The sequence below is a fragment of the Myotis daubentonii genome, chromosome 3 (assembly GCF_963259705.1).
Source record: "Myotis daubentonii chromosome 3, mMyoDau2.1, whole genome shotgun sequence".
Taxonomy (NCBI): Eukaryota; Metazoa; Chordata; class Mammalia; order Chiroptera; family Vespertilionidae; genus Myotis; species Myotis daubentonii.
Genome location: NC_081842.1, coordinates 133,681,258 through 133,697,177, shown reverse-complemented (window position 1 = coordinate 133,697,177; position 15,920 = coordinate 133,681,258).

Sequence of the window (15,920 nt, the reverse complement as noted above, 5' to 3'; positions counted from 1 at the left end):
ACTGGGAGTTCAACTGCTTGCTATGACGTGAGCTCACCACCAGGGGGCGGCACGGAACATTGTGGGTGTCAGCAACATGGTGCTGGCAGTGGGCAGCAGCGGAGGTACTGCCAACTCCGATGGGCCCTGATGAGAGCGGGACCGCAGTGGGATGGTGGAGTAGGTGAGCGGGAGGTGCCAGGCCAAGGTGGGTGCACCTGTGCACAAATTTTGTGCACCGGGCCTCTAGTTGGTATATTAAAAAGGGAGAATTTTTGGTCCTGAGAGTGTCCCTCACCTTGGGTAAATATACTTTGCTGGCTTTCTCTGAGGTTTGTAGAGGTGCACACATCATGTCTGCTTCTTTCCACATGCACCACTGTGCAATTTTCCCTGCTTTAGAAATCCTTCCACATACTCTGTAGTTTAGTTTGAATTCCTTTAGTTTTATCAAAGCTAGAGTTTGTAGTTCTCATTCTCCTGGCTTTTGGATATTATCCTCGAAAGGAGATTAATAACATTTTATTGTCAAATTTCAGTAAAAATCACGGCAGGTTCTTATTGGAACTTTACAAGCTGATCCTAGTGCTAATTTGCAGGTTTAAGGACCAAAAATAGTTAAGAAATTTTTGAACATAATAAGAAAAATCATTGAACATAATAAGAAAAATCATTAGGAAAATAATAGAGAGTTTAGAAACTGACCCAAGGAACTAAGAATGGGAAGGAGATAGCACTAGAAATCAATACTATGCAATAAATGGTGTTGGACACATTGGCTACCCGAATAGGTAAAGATAATATTAGATTTATTACTTATACCTCACATATTATATCCAGGTATATTAAAGTGGTAAATGTGAAAGTCAAAAACAACAAAATTGTTAGTAGAAAATATGGGAGAATATCTTTATGATCTTAGGGTAGGTAAGGATTTCTGAAAGAAAGATTGAAATGTACAGACCAGTTCACTCTCAGTATGGTTAGAGTAAGGGAAGGGGGGTGTGATAAGAGGCACAGGTGAGGAGGGAGGGGCATGGGTTGGCCAGATCATGTAGCAATCTCCAGGTTTAACCTGACTTAAAGACTTTTTGACAAAGTGGCAAAAGTGCTTGAAGCAGGGAAATATTTTTATCAAAGTAGTATTTTCAGATATTACGCTGGCTGCAAAATGGATTGCAGGGGGACTAGAGAGATATTAGGAGACAATTTAGAAAGTAGTTGCAGGAAAGCAAACAATGAAGGTGGCTTGGATTAAAGAATGAATGAGGAGAAAAGTTTGGTTTCAAGAAATAAGTAGGATATATAATTAACAAGACCTTGTGCTTGATCAAATTTGTAGGGTAAAGTGGAATCAGGGTCATCTTGGGATATGTTAATTTTAAGGTATCATTGAGACATCCAAGAGGAAATGTTGTAATAAGTTGGATGTATATGTTAGGAGCTTCAAAAATATGTTTGGGCTGCAGATTTAAATTTGGGATTTTCTGTGTATAGATGGTAATTAAAGCCACAAGGGTAGAGGAGATCACTGAGTGCAACGGCCCTGGGGTGTCCATATGTTTTTTGTACAGCCCACCAGCTAAAAATTATTTTTACATGTTTCAATGATTGGGGGAAAAATTCAAAAGAAGAATAATATTTTTTGACACATGCAAATTATATGAAATTCAGATTTCATGTCTATAAATAAAGTTTTATTGAAACACGGCCACATTACTTATTGACAGCTTTCAAGCTATGATGGCAGAGTTTAGTAGTTGTGATGGAGACCCAGAGATTGTATGGTCTGCAATGCCTAAATATGTTCTCTATGACCATTTACAGAAACTTTGCAGACCCCTGACTTAGAAAAGATGATAGAATAAGACATGAAGAAGGCCTCAGTCCACCTTCTGTTAAATGCCCACATTCATTAGAATTAGTGGTTTATTAGAAAATAATGAACTGCCCTAGCTGGTTTGGTTCAGTGGATAGAGCATCAGCCTGCGGACTGAAGGGTCCTGGGTGTGATTCCGGTCAAGATCCCGTACTGAGGTTGCAGGCTCTCGGTCCTGCTTAGGGGCATGTGGGAAGTAGCCAGTCGATGTGTCTCTCTCACATTAGTGTTTCTGTCTCGACCTCTCCCTTCTTCTCTCTCTAAAAATCAATGAAAAAAATACCCTAGGGTGAGGATTAAAAAAAGAAAGAAAATAATAAACTGGCAAAAGAAACTAAGAAACTGCCTGAGAGTAGGACAAACAGGGAGTGTTATCACACTTGATTCAAGGGTGACCACTTGATTTATCATTAATGTCCTTAGGAGATGAGTTTGAAAGGAAGAGCGAAGGGAAGAGTGGCAGAAGCCAGATGAGGCAGGTTGTGGGGAGAGTGGTATGAGAGGAACTGGAGATGGTGACTGTTGACAGCCTTTCCAAGAACTTTGACTGGATGGGGGAAAGGAACTGCTATGTTTGGGAGAGCACACAGGCTAAAGCAAGCTCTTATTTTTTTAATTTTCTTAATTTCTTTTAAGGTGGAAGAACTTGAGTATATATAAATGCAAAATGAAGGAAGCCATTAAAATGTGATAGGTTGAAGACTTAGAAGAGAAGGAATCATGGTTAGTGCAAGTTCCCTGAGAAAGAAGTTTCCTTGAACATGCGTAACTTTTGCCTGTCTCAAGATGTACACATCCCGTTTCTTTTCTCTCAGCCTACAATTTTTTTTAAATCAACCCCCACCTCACCCTTGTTTCTTCTGGCCCATCCTCCCATTTGTCCTTCAGATCTCTTTTTTGTCATTGCCTTGCAGTCTTTTATTGACTCAGTCTACCCCCGCTCAATCTAAATTAGACGCCAACTGCCTGAATGAATGAATGACAAGATCCAGAGCACAGAGAGAGGAAAGGATCTTAGATGGAAACGATTCTTCTTTACTGTTGCAGGAAAAATAAGAATGTGTATAAACTCAGGAGGCTGAAGGAATTTCCACCTGATTGCCTTTATTTACTCTGTTGATTTGGAGGCAAGACTATCTGCAGAAAGTGAGGCTGTCCAGGAGCCTGGAGGTTGGAGAAGAGTGGAGAAAGTTTGAAATAGTCATTGCAGGTAGTGGAAATGTGTTAACTATTAAAATGTCATAGTAAGAACCTGGGTGGTATTGAGGCTCCAACTGAGTTCACCGAAATAGGCTGTAAACATACAGTGAGAGGGTTCTGCCTGGTTATGCAATTTCTACAATAATATTTAGCAGCCTGAGTGTAGGAATAAAGATGATGGATATATGAATTGATTCCAGGTCTGGGGTTTCTAGACTGGTGTAACCAAAAGACAAAGGGTGCAGAAGCTTAAATTGTTGGCAAAAGAGAATGAAGGTAGGAGATGGTTGGAGAAGGGGAAATTGGAGTAAAATAGAATGTGTAAAACAAGTGCAGTGGTAGCGGTTAGACAAACTGCAAAGAGATGAAGAGTGGTTAGATTGAGTTGTTCTTTTAAGGTACTTAGAGAATGAGAAGAATTGGGCGACAGTTGTAAAAGTTGCCTTTAATATGATTACATCCTTATAATAAAAAGAAATGTCAGATTGTCTTAGAAATGGAAAATTTTACTATGAGTTGGGCAAGAAGTTATTGCTGCATGTTAAAGGGGTTCAGACAGGTCTTCTTAAGGTGAGCCACTTTGGCATCTGAAGTTTTTGAGCTGAAGGCAATTACAGGGGTTCAGAATGAGTCACTCAAGATATGCCTCTTTGGCAGTGGTTCTCAACCTTGGCTGCACATTAGAATCACCTGGGAATCTTTTTAAAATCCTGATTTCTGGGCCTCATCCTCCAGAAATTCTGTTTCTTTGTTATGGGGTGGCACCACAACGTTAGTAACAAAGAAACAATTTCCAGAGGATGAGGCCCAGAAATCAGGATTTTAAAAAGATTCCCAGGTGATTCTAATGTGCAGCCAAGGTTGAGAACCACTGCTCTATGGTACAGTATTCGAATTGTTTTGAGCTAAAGGCAACCAAGATCCTGTGAGCTCAAGATAAACACCTCACCCCTCCTTCCTTAAATACTTAGAAGAATTTAAAATAGGGGCCTTACCCATAACAACAGATTATGAGAGATGACCTCCCTCTGTGGCAGGGCAAACTACTGATTACTGAACTTGTGCTCTTCCTTCAATTATGTTCTGAAGCCCCAAGACACCTTACCTCACCCCTAGCTCAGATTGTCATATAGATCTTATTTTCCCTTTCTGTCTCTGAATCTCTCATGTATGTGGGGTCTCTGACTCTCTTATGTATGCAGAGTTCCCATACATATGTATGTAATTAAATTTGGTTATTTTCTTTTGTTAATCTGTCTCTTGTCTATTTGATTATTAGACTAGCTGAAAGAACCTTGAGGGTAAAGGAACGTTTCTTCCTCATCCACAAGACCCTGTGGGCTCAAGAGAAACTTTTACTGCCTTGGCAGGTGTAGCTCAGTTGGTTAGTCGTTGTTCCATGCACTAGGAGGTTTGCCAGTTCGATTCCTGGTCAGGGCACAGGACATATGCCCTGTTGTGGGCTTGATCCCTGGTAGGGGGCCTGCAGGAGACATCATTGCTCTAGTCTCTAAAATAATGGATTGTAAATTTTCCTTATGTCTCATATCAGATTGAGATTATTAGCATAAAACTGAATGTTATATTTTAAACATTTAAATATAATTTAATAATTAATAAAGAAGAGCTAGAAAAGATACTACTTATTCATATTCAGATGTTTAGTATTGTCCATAAGGGAAATAAATATTCATTCAACAATAAACATTTAATTTTACCATGTGTAAGGAATTTAGAGATTGAATAAAACGTAGTCTCTTCTTAAAAGGATCCCACCTTCCAATATTGTTGACTATATTCCCTATGCTGGAGACAAACAGAAATAGACATTAGATATATAAAGTGATGACATACGATCCTAAAGGGATCACAAAAGAGATATGGGAATAGAGGAGTCGGAGTGATTAGTCTGCCTAGGAGAGCAGAGAAATTAACCGTGTCCTTAGATGGTTCTGTTTATCTGAAGTCTATTCAAGTATCTCCATTATGGAACCTTCTCTGGCTGAGGCAGTGTGGTGTGATGGGAGAGGAGTGATCTGATATAAGGAATGTGCCTTGCTTAAAAACTGTGTGAATCAATGGAAAGGGAAGAATGCAGGATGTCTCAGAATATTCAGCCTTGAACAGAGGCAGATGAGTAAAGGAAGAAGAGCATTTGGGAGTGTGTGGGTGGATTCTCCTGGGAATATGCTCAGGGACTTTAAGAAGAAGTGTATCTATTGGAAGTTTCCAGGTTTAGGAAGTTTCCTAAAAGGGAAACAATCAGGCTTTGTATGTATCCTGATTCTATGAAAGAGGGCCCTCTTGCCCTCCTAGCCAATTAAGCCTTAATTTAATCAAGTTTTAGATCTAATTCCCAATCTACAGGAAATGTGTAGATAGTGAAATAAGTTAAAAACAAAACAAAAAGCAGTCAGCCAAATCTAGAATGTGGGATTTTTCTACAAGACAACAGAGTTGTTCTAGAAGAAAAGAAACTTAAAAGAGATTTAGGTAGCATCATAAACAAATTCAAATCATTCAGATCCTTATTTCAACAACTTAACCAACTATATAAAACTAGAGGCCCAGTGCACAAAAATTTGTGCACTCGGGGGTGGGGAGGGAGGGGGGTCCCTCAGCCCAGCCTGCACACATTTGCAGTCCAGGACCCCTTGGGGGATGTCCACCTGTCGACTTAGGCCCACTCCTCGGAGGATCAGGCCTAAGCGTGCAGACATCCTTCTGGCAGCCAGGGAGCCCTCAGGGGATGTCCGACTAAAGGCTTAGGCCCCCAAGGGATAGGGTCTAAACCGTTAGTTGGACATTCTTAGTGCTGCCACGGAGGTGGGAGAGGCTCCTGCCACCACCTCTGCACTGGCCAGCCATGAGCCAACTTCTGGCTGAGTGGCACTCCCCATATGGAAGTGCACTGACCACCAGGGGGCAGCTCCTGCATTGAGCGTCTGCCCCCTGGTGGCCAGTGCACATCATAGCAACCGGTCATTCTGCTGTTCAGTCAGTTTGCATATTAGCCTTTTATTATTATTATATAGAATATCCCTATTTCCCCCCTTTTGCCCCTCTACCCAGCTCTTGCCCCCAACTTCTCTCTGGCCATCACCATTCTGTTGTCTGTGTCCATGGGTTGTGCATATATTTTCTTTGGCTAATCCCTTCTTTAAATTCACTTCTTTAAATTTTTATTTTCAGATAAGTGCTTATAACTGCACTATTATATATTTTCTATTATATCATTTAGAATTAAGATATTTTTTAATTGAACCCTTGTAAATTTTAGCACAATTTAATAAATTATGCTAGAAGCAACTAGGAGATTTTTCATGTAATGCAGATATATTTCAATTAATATTTTATTAATTTTTAATTTTTTAATACTTTAATTTGAAATAATCTCATACATGTAAAAAAAACTATAAAATACTACAGCATATTATATGTACCCTTCACCCAATTTCTTAATAATTTAAACATAACCATTATACAACTAACAAAATTTGGAATATATTTTTCTTATAATCTCTTTAATGTTACTTAATCCATTTACTTTGTTTTGTTAATCTTCACCCAAGGATATTTTTCCATTGAATTTTAGAGAGTGAAGGGAAAGGGAGAGACACATTGATTGATTGCCTCCTGCACATGCTCTGATAGGGACTGGGGATCAAGCCAGCAACTGAGGTACATGCCCTTGACTGGAATCGAACCTGGGACCCTTCAGTCCACAGGCTAATGCTCTATCCACTGAGCAAAACAGGCTGCAGCTTAATTCATTTACTTTTAATCTATATGTGTCTTTATATTTAAAGTGGGTTTTGTTTTTGATTCACCCTCATAATCTGTCTTTTAATTGGTGCATTTATGCCACTGACTTTCAGAGTGCTTACTGATAGAGTTACTACCATATCAGGCGGCTTGTGAGGCTTCTGGGGCCGGCCTGCGGCCTGGGATTGGATCCGATCACAGGCAGCAGGCAGGCGGCTTCTGGGGTCGCACACGGGGGCCTGTATGGCGGCTCACGCTGGTGGCTCGTGCTGTCCCGCCCTGCCCGCAGTATGCAAATTAGCCGCCATCTTTGTTGGCAGTTAATTTGCATATCACACTGATTAGCCAATGGGAGGCGTAGCGAAGGTACTGTCAATTACCATGTTTGTCTATTATTAGATAGGATCTTTTAGATTATTAGAAAGTTTGACTTTTAATTGGGTATCCAATTATATTAAAGGACTATTGCTAATTTTGTTACATGTAGTAACATATTATGTTGAGTAAGAAAATTTTGTATTCCTTTCTTTTGAGATGCATATTGACATTTCCAGGGGTGAAAAGACATAATGGCTCGGAATTTTATTTGAAATATTGAAGTTAAAGGAAATGTGGAGGGCATAGCATTTTATTGATGATTGTTAAAGCTGATTGATAGGATATGGAGCTGAGGAGAGAGTTGGGGCTAGTGATAGAAATATAGATTTGAATGCTGTGTCAGGGTAGGGTTCTTGGTGTACATGATATTCTCATACTACTTGAAGTGGACAGCTGCAGCTTTACAGCACCAATCAAGGGTGACCCTGAAGGAGAGTAGTGAAGGAAAATCCTCCAATAGTCAGAACCTGAAGTACACGTTGAGTTCACTATGTTTGGAGGGAGAGACGGCCAGAAGTGTGGATCTACCTTCATTATGTGAACAGTTGTGCAGTTGGGCTGGATATCAGGGACTTGGAAGAAACAGATTTGGAAGATTGGTAACAAGGAAGCCTGGGGAAGAGGTATGTGGAAGGATCTCTCAGGATGGGCATAGACTCTGAAGATATTTGTAGCCCACGTAAAACTTGCTAAACAGCATATACTACAGAGGAGGCACTTAATTTTCAGGTGAAGTAAATGACACATCCTGTATATATCAACCGGCCACTTTCCCCAGTCACCCAGTGCTTCCTCCATGGGCCCATGAACAAAGTGGCTGTGGTTGCAGGGATGGAAGCTGTGAGTGGGCTCAGCAATAGGGCTTTCCATTACCAAGGCTGACCTGGCCAACGGTACTGTTGAATGCCGAATCTGCCCACAGCAGAGAGCAACACAGAGCCCTGAAATGGTACTAAGGGGACCAGCCAGCCGTCTGGTGTCAGCTTGATTACATTGGACCTCTTTCATCATTGAAGGAATAGAGATTTGCCCTCACTGGAATAGACACTATTTTCATAGAGGTAAACAACAGGAGAAATGGCTAAAAACATAGTAATAGTTGCCTTTGGTAATTAGGACTGCATGTGGGGAGAGGGATGGCCCTCAAATCTTCATTATAATAAGTCTTTTAATAATATTTTATTTTGAAACCATAATGATATATTGCCCTGATTTTAAAAAAATTAATAATAAAAGAAATAAGAAAGAAAACCACACTGGCCTGGAATCTTAAGTGTAATCCAGAAAAGTTTATCAGGACTGTAGATATATTGGGATCACTGTTGTAACTTAGTGGCTATTTTACTTAAAAAGACCAAAATGGACAAATTCCCTTGTAAGGGCAACATAAGCTGAAATAAGGTAGATTTTGAGTTGATTTGGCAGTGGGCTCTTCTTTTTATATCAGTCATGTTCCCATCATCTCAGTTGTAGGGTCTCATTTGGTTGATCATGGCATGTACTCGGTGTAGGGGCTGAAGGGGGTTAGAATTGTAGTGAGACCCCCGATGGTGAAGGATGTGACCACCACCTGCTCTTGGGCCCAGGCATTCTTGAAGAAGGTGATGGGTCTCCTGGCCATGTTGGTCTCGCAGTTGTCTAGTACATGGTCTGACCATGTTGGCTCATCTGTGATATTATGGCAATGACAATGACATCAAATTTATTGAGGTATTTCTAGGAGCCAGAAACTACATGGGCAGACAAGGTCATAGTTAAGCTTGGGTGACTTCAGGACCTCCATTACCAGTTGCTTTGGATTCTCACTTTTGTCTCCCAGTCCAGGATTTAGTAAGCTGTGGCTCACAGGCTAGCTACCAATTTTTGTACATAAAGTTTTATTGAAACACAGTCACACTCACTTGTATGTGTGTGTGTGTGTGTGTGTGTGTGTGTGTGTGTGTGTATTAATATATTTTATTGATTTTTTACAGAGAGGAAGGGAGAGGGATAGAGAGTTAGAAACATCTTTGAGAAAGAAACATCGATCAGCTGCCTCTTGCACACCCCCCACTGGGGATGTGCCTGCAACCAAGGCTGGAATTGAACCTGGGACCCCTCAGTCCACAGGCCAACACTCTATCCACCGAGCCAAACCAGTCAGGGCACTTGTTTATATATTTTATATGACTGATTTTTCAAAAACTGCCGGCTGACCAGCAGCCCCTGAATGATGGATGAACAGATTACTCAGTCACAGTTTGACTGTGAAAAGAGGGCTAAGGGGCCCTGGCTTTAGTAGCCAGAGCAACCTCTATTGCCTGCCTCGTTAGGCCTTTATTGGAATTTTTATCTTTAGATACAATCAATAGGGTGAGTAATCTTTGGAGGACACATGTGTTTCTATTGTCCTCTAGGCAAGGGCATCCAGGGGTTAAGCATAAGGATTCCAGTAAACACCTGGGGGGTGCTGCATTTACAGGCTTGTTTGGAAAGGTCAAGGAATAATTAGGGGCTGCCTTCACACTCCCCTAAGTCGCCCCTAAGTTGGAATTCCGATAAACAGGGCAGGCAGCATTCCATACACTTCCCTTTTATCAGAATATTCTCTTTACAAACTTTCCAACCAAGTCTTTTGGGCGCCACAACAAAAAACCTGTTTGAATGTTTTATTGATTCTTAAAGCTTGGTTTTGACCATAAGATCCTGATCACTGACTATATTAACATCCTCATTGATATTCTTTTTTAAAATACATATTTTTGTTGATTTTAGAGAGGAAGGGAGAGGGTGAGAGAGAGAAACATCAATGATGAGAGAGAATTATTGGTCGGTTGTCCTGCACATCTCCTATTGAGGACTGAGCCTGCAATCCTGGCATGTGCCCTGCCTGGAAATCAAACTGTGACCTCCTGGTTCATAGGTTGATGCTCAACCACTGAGCCACATCAGCCAGGCCATCGGTATTCTTTTTTGTTGTTGGATATGTTTTTTTTTTACCACCCATAACTTAAAATTTACCACCTTAATCATTTTTAAGCATATAATTCAGTGGTGTTGCATATATTCATTTTATTGTGAAACAGATTTCCAGAACTTTTTTAAAAAATTTAAATTCTTTATTGTTTAAAGTATTACATAAGTCAGCACATGCCCTCCCCCCCCCCCCAAACTTTTTATCTTACAAGTCTGAAACTCTATTAAGGAACAACTTACCTTTTGTTCCCTCCCCAAGGCCCTAGTAGCCACCATTCTACTTTCTATCTCTATGAATTTGCCTACTTTGAATACCTCACATAAGTAGAATTATACAGTATTTGTCTTTCTGTTACTTATTTCATTTAGCATAATTTCCTCAAGATTCATTTATGTTGTAGCATGTGACTGAATTTCCTTCCTTTTTAAGGCTGAATAATGTTCCATTTTACACACACACACACACACACACACACACACACTGAGTGGCCAGATTATTATGACCGGCCAGATTATTATGACCACCCCATCAGTACAATGAAGTGAATTAGTTATGCAAATAATAATAATAATAAAACCTTGAGAGTATTTGCTTAGGAAGTTTTCAATATTCAGTATTTTTGGAAGTGTCAATGAAGTACTGATGGGGTGGTCATAATAATCTGGCCGGTCATAATAATCTGGCCACTCAGTGTGTGTGTGTGTGTGTGTGTGTGTGTGTGTGTGTGTGTGTGTATACATATATATATTAGTTTGTTTATGCAATTATCTGCCAGTGAACATCTGGATTGCTTCCATGTCTTTGGCTATTGTGAACAGTGCTACTATTAACACGAGTGTGCAAATACCTCTACTATAACTGCTTTTGCACTACAATGGCAGAGTTGAAGAGTTATGTCAGAAGGTTCAGAGACTACATGTCCTGCAATCCTAAAGTATTTATCTGTACTAAAGTATTGAAGGAAAAGTTTTCAGAATCCTACTCTAACCCAGTGAAACTGTCAAAGACTCTCATCAACTTCTCCACTGTTTTCCCCAGATTAGAAATCTCTGGGTATCTGTTTTTTTGGCATCTTAGTAATTCCTCACAATCTTACTAGATCTTTGATGCTTTTAGGAAGAACATTTTTATATTTCATCCAGCTTCCCTAGTTGTTTTCAGCACTACGGTTGGTCTGAATTGCCAGAAGTAAAAATCAGCTCTAGTACCTTTTAATAAATTCATTTTATATTTAAAGTAGCCAGAATCAGTTTCTGTTGATTGCTGTTAAGAACTTTGAATGATAATTTTCTTCTACTTGAAGATATGAAAATGATTCCACTGAGAAGAATACCCAGATAGTTTGCATGTTTTTTTTAAAAAATATATTTTTATTGATTTCAGAGAGGAAGGGAGAGGGAGAGATAGAAACATCAATGATGAGAGAGAATCATTGATTGGCTGCCTCCTGCATGCCCCCCACTGGGGATGGAGTCCGCAACCCAGGCATGTGCCCTTGACTGGAATCGAACCTGGGACCCTTCAGTCAGCAGGCCGACGCTCTATCCATTGAGTCAAACCAGCTAGGGCAGTTTGCATGTTCATGTTGCTGGGAAACCAGCCGAGAGAAAAGATCCTGATTTTGGCTAGATTGATAAGCATGGATTAAGAAGGATAAATTAAGAAGGATAAATTTGTCTGCACTCAAAGGGCAGAGAGGATTATGCTTAGAACTTGGCTTATGCTACTGCCTTCTCCAGGGATACAAGTGAGTAGGAGATTGGCTCGACCTTATGGTGCTATGGACCACTTCAGTCATCCCACCAAATGAAGAAGCTTAACTGACTGAGGTTTGAGGTGTGTGTGTTTGGTTAGTTGGTTTTCTTGTTTTGTCTTTTTTTGTTAATCCTCACCCAAGGCTATTTTTCCATTGATTTTTAGAGAGAATGGAAGGGAGGGGGAGAGACAGAGAGAGAGAAACATCAATGTGAGAGAGACACATCAATTGGTTGCCTCCCTCCTGCACCCCAGCCAGGGCCAGGGATCAAGCCTGCAACTGAGGTATTTGCCCTTGGCCAGAATCGAACCCAGGATCTTTCAGTCCGTGGGCTGACGCTCTATCCACTGAGCCAAACTGGCTAGGGCATAGTTGGTTTTTTGGTAACTTTTCATGTTGACATGTAATCACATTTACAGAAAAATTGAAACAATAGTACAAGGAATTCCTTTATACCATTTACCCAGATCCACTAATGGTTTACAAAACCCCATTTGCTTCATCATTCTGTGTGTGTGTGTGTGTGTGTGTGTGTGTGTGTGTGTGTGAGCGCGCACATACCTTTTTTGAACCATTTGAGAGTATGTTGGAGAGATCATTGAACACTTTGGTACTTCCTAAGTACAAAGAAAAAATGTTTACATAGTCAGGAAATTTAGCATGAACACAATACTGTTATTTAATCCATAGTCCATAGACTGTTTTTCCCTCCTGTTCCAGTAATGTCCTTAATAGCTTTTTTTTTTTTAATACCTCTAGTTTAGAATCTAATCCAGGGTTATGTATACATTGATTTTCATTTCTCACTAATCTCCTTCGTCTAGAACAATTTTCCAGTCTTTCTTGATTTGGATATCTTTGAAAGAGTTCAGGCCAGTTATTTTGTACCGCGTTGATTGGTTTCGGTTTGTTTGATGTTTTCTCATAACTACAAATCCAGCCTATGCAGTTTTGGTAGGAGCACCACTAAAGTGATGTTATGATCTTCTCAGTGCTTCCCATCAGGAGGCACATGAGTCCATTTGTCCCAGGGTTAGTGATGTAACTTTGATTAGGAGACAGCTCCAGGGTTTTCCACTGTGAAGTTACAACTGGAAATAAGTCATCAATAGGGAAATATTTTGAAACCACAAAAATATTCTGCACCTCATCAAACTTTCACACACTAGTTTTAGCAACCCTTAATAAATCCCTAACTCCATCATTCCTTCTGCATTTATCAGTTAGTTGACCTTTCACTGTGAGAGCTTTTCTGCCTCCTCTGTATGTGTGACTCATCTTATGCTTTCCCTTCCCAAGCTCTGGAACCTGCACTGTCTTCAAGGAGACCTTGACTGGCTGAATTTTTAACGAAGCCCAGGAATACATTCGTAAAGGCGAGTCCTCACGCCCAGCGATAACCTTTATGATCAGTTGCAGATAGCAAACTGTAGTGTCAAACTCTCCCCTCTGCAGAGGCTTTGCCTGGCAGCCGAATCTAAAGGAGCCCTCTGCCTCCACATCTGTTGGCCTCTATCACTTAACCCTGTTTTATTTTCTTCACAGCACTCAATCACTGTCTAAAAGTATCTTGTTTGTTGGCATATATTTGTAATTTTTTGATTTCTTCAACTAGAATATAAAAGACCTACCAGTCCTAACTCATAGCTTTATACCTAGAACCTGAGCCTGGCACAGTTAAATATATAAATGAATGAATGAATGGCATCTTTCTGCTCAAAAATGCTATGAACACACACTTGCATACCAAATTTTATATTTGTGGAAGATTTTCAAATAACATCTAACCAGATTCCCACCATTTCTTAGAAGTTTCTTGATCCTATATCCAGATAGGAAAATTCCCATGTATGGTAATGACTACAATGTCCGTGTTTTAAAGCATTTTAGTTATTTGTTTGTTTTTTTAATCCTCACCTGAGGATATTTTTCCATTAGTTTTTAGAGTGAGTGGAAGGGATGGGGAAAGACAGAGGGAGAGAAACATCGATGTGAGAGAGACACATTGATTGGTTGTCTCCCACACACGGTATGTACTGGACCAGAATCGAACCTGGGACCCTTCAGTCCGTGGGTTGACACTCTATCCACTGAGTCAAACTGGGTAGGGCCAATGACAGTGTTTTAGTAAATGTTTTACGTGTTCAAATATTTCTCTATCAGCCTATAATGGATGTAAGTCACCCTGTTGCTTTTGTTGTTGTTAATCCTCACCTGAGATATTTTTCCATTGATTTCCAGAGAGAATGAAAGGGAGAGGGAGAGACACACAGAGAGAAGCATCGATATGAGAAAGACATATCAACTGGTTCCCTCCTGAACATGACCTCATCAGAGCCAGGGATCAAGTCTGCAACCAAGGTACATGCCCTTGACCAGAACAGAACCCGGAACCTTTTAGTCCAAGGGCAATGCTCTATCCATTGCACCAAACAGGCTTCGGCCCTGTTGCTTTTTGTAACTGTTATACTCCCAAAATATCAAGCTATTGCTGTGGTTACTCTTTTTTTTTTTTTAAAGAGAGAGAGAAAGAAAGAAAGAAAGAAAGAAAGAAAGAAAGAAAGAAAGAAAGAAAGGGCTCTCTAATGGGCCATGGGGAGGAATGGCTGCATTATGGCCAAGTAGGGGTCATTTAAGACCGCGGAGATCTGGGAACATGTCTATATTTTAGGGAAGGAGCCAGAGAAAGGAAAAATGGAAGATACAGAGAGAAAAAACCAGAAACCAACTGCTACAGTGAGAACGCACGATCTAAGAAGGACTTCTTTATTTTTTTAAATTAAATCTTTATTGTTCAGATTATTATATTTGTTCCTCTTTTTTCCCCCCATAACTCCCCTCCTCCCAGTTCCCGCCCCACCCTCCGCCCTCACTCCCCACCCACTGTCCTCATCCATAGGTGCACGATTTTTGCCCAGTCTCTTCCCGCATCTCCCACACCCCTTTCCCCCCCAAGAATAGTCAGTCCATTCCCTTTCTATGTCCCTGATTCTATTATGATCACCAGATTATTTATTCACTTGATTCTTAGATTCACTTGTTGATAGATGCATGTTTGTTGTTCATAATTTGTATCTTTACCTTTTTCTTCTTCTTCCTCTTCTTAAAGGATACCTTTCAGCATTTCATATAATCCTGGTTTGGTGGTGATGAACTCCTTTAGCTTTTCCTTATCTGTGAAGCTCTTTATCTGGCCTTCAGTTCTGAATGATAGCTTTGCTGGATAAAGTAATCTTGGTTGTAGGTTCTTGCTATTCATCACTTTGAATATTTCTTGCCACTCCCTTCTGGCCTGCAAAGTTTCTGTTGAGAAATCAGCTGACAGTCGTATGGGTGCTCCCTTGTAGGTAACTGACTGTTTTTCTCTTGCTGCTTTTAAGATTCTCCCTTTGTCTTTTGCTCTTGGCATTTTAATGATGATGTGTCTTGGTGTGGTCCTCTTTGGATTCCTTTTGTTTGGGGTTCTCTGCGCTTCCTGGACCTGTAAGTCTATTTCTTTCACCAGGTGGGGGAAGTTTTCTGTCATTATTTCTTCAAATAGGTTTTCAATATCTTGCTCTCTCTCTTCTTCTGGCACCCCTATAATTCTGATGTTGGTACGCTTGAAGCTGTCCCAGAGGCTCCTTACACTATCTTCGTATTTTCGGATTCTTTTTTCATTTTGCTTTTCTGGTTGGGTGTTTTTTTGCTTCTTCGCATTTCAAATCTTTGACTTGATTCTTGCGCTCCTCTGGTCTGCTGTTGGGAGTCTGTATAGTATTCGTTATTTCAGTCCATGTATGCTTAATTTCTAGTTGGTTCTTTATCATAACATCAAGGGTCTCATTAGATTTCTTGAGTATCTCACTACATTTATCGGCGGCTTCTAGACAGTTCTTAAGAGACCTTAAAAGTGTGGTTCTGAACTCAATATCCTCCATTGACAGTTTTGTCCTGTTTCTTTGTCTCCGCATTTTTTATGCTTTCTTGGTGCACCCTCTAGTGGTCTTTGTGCGCAGTCTTGTTGT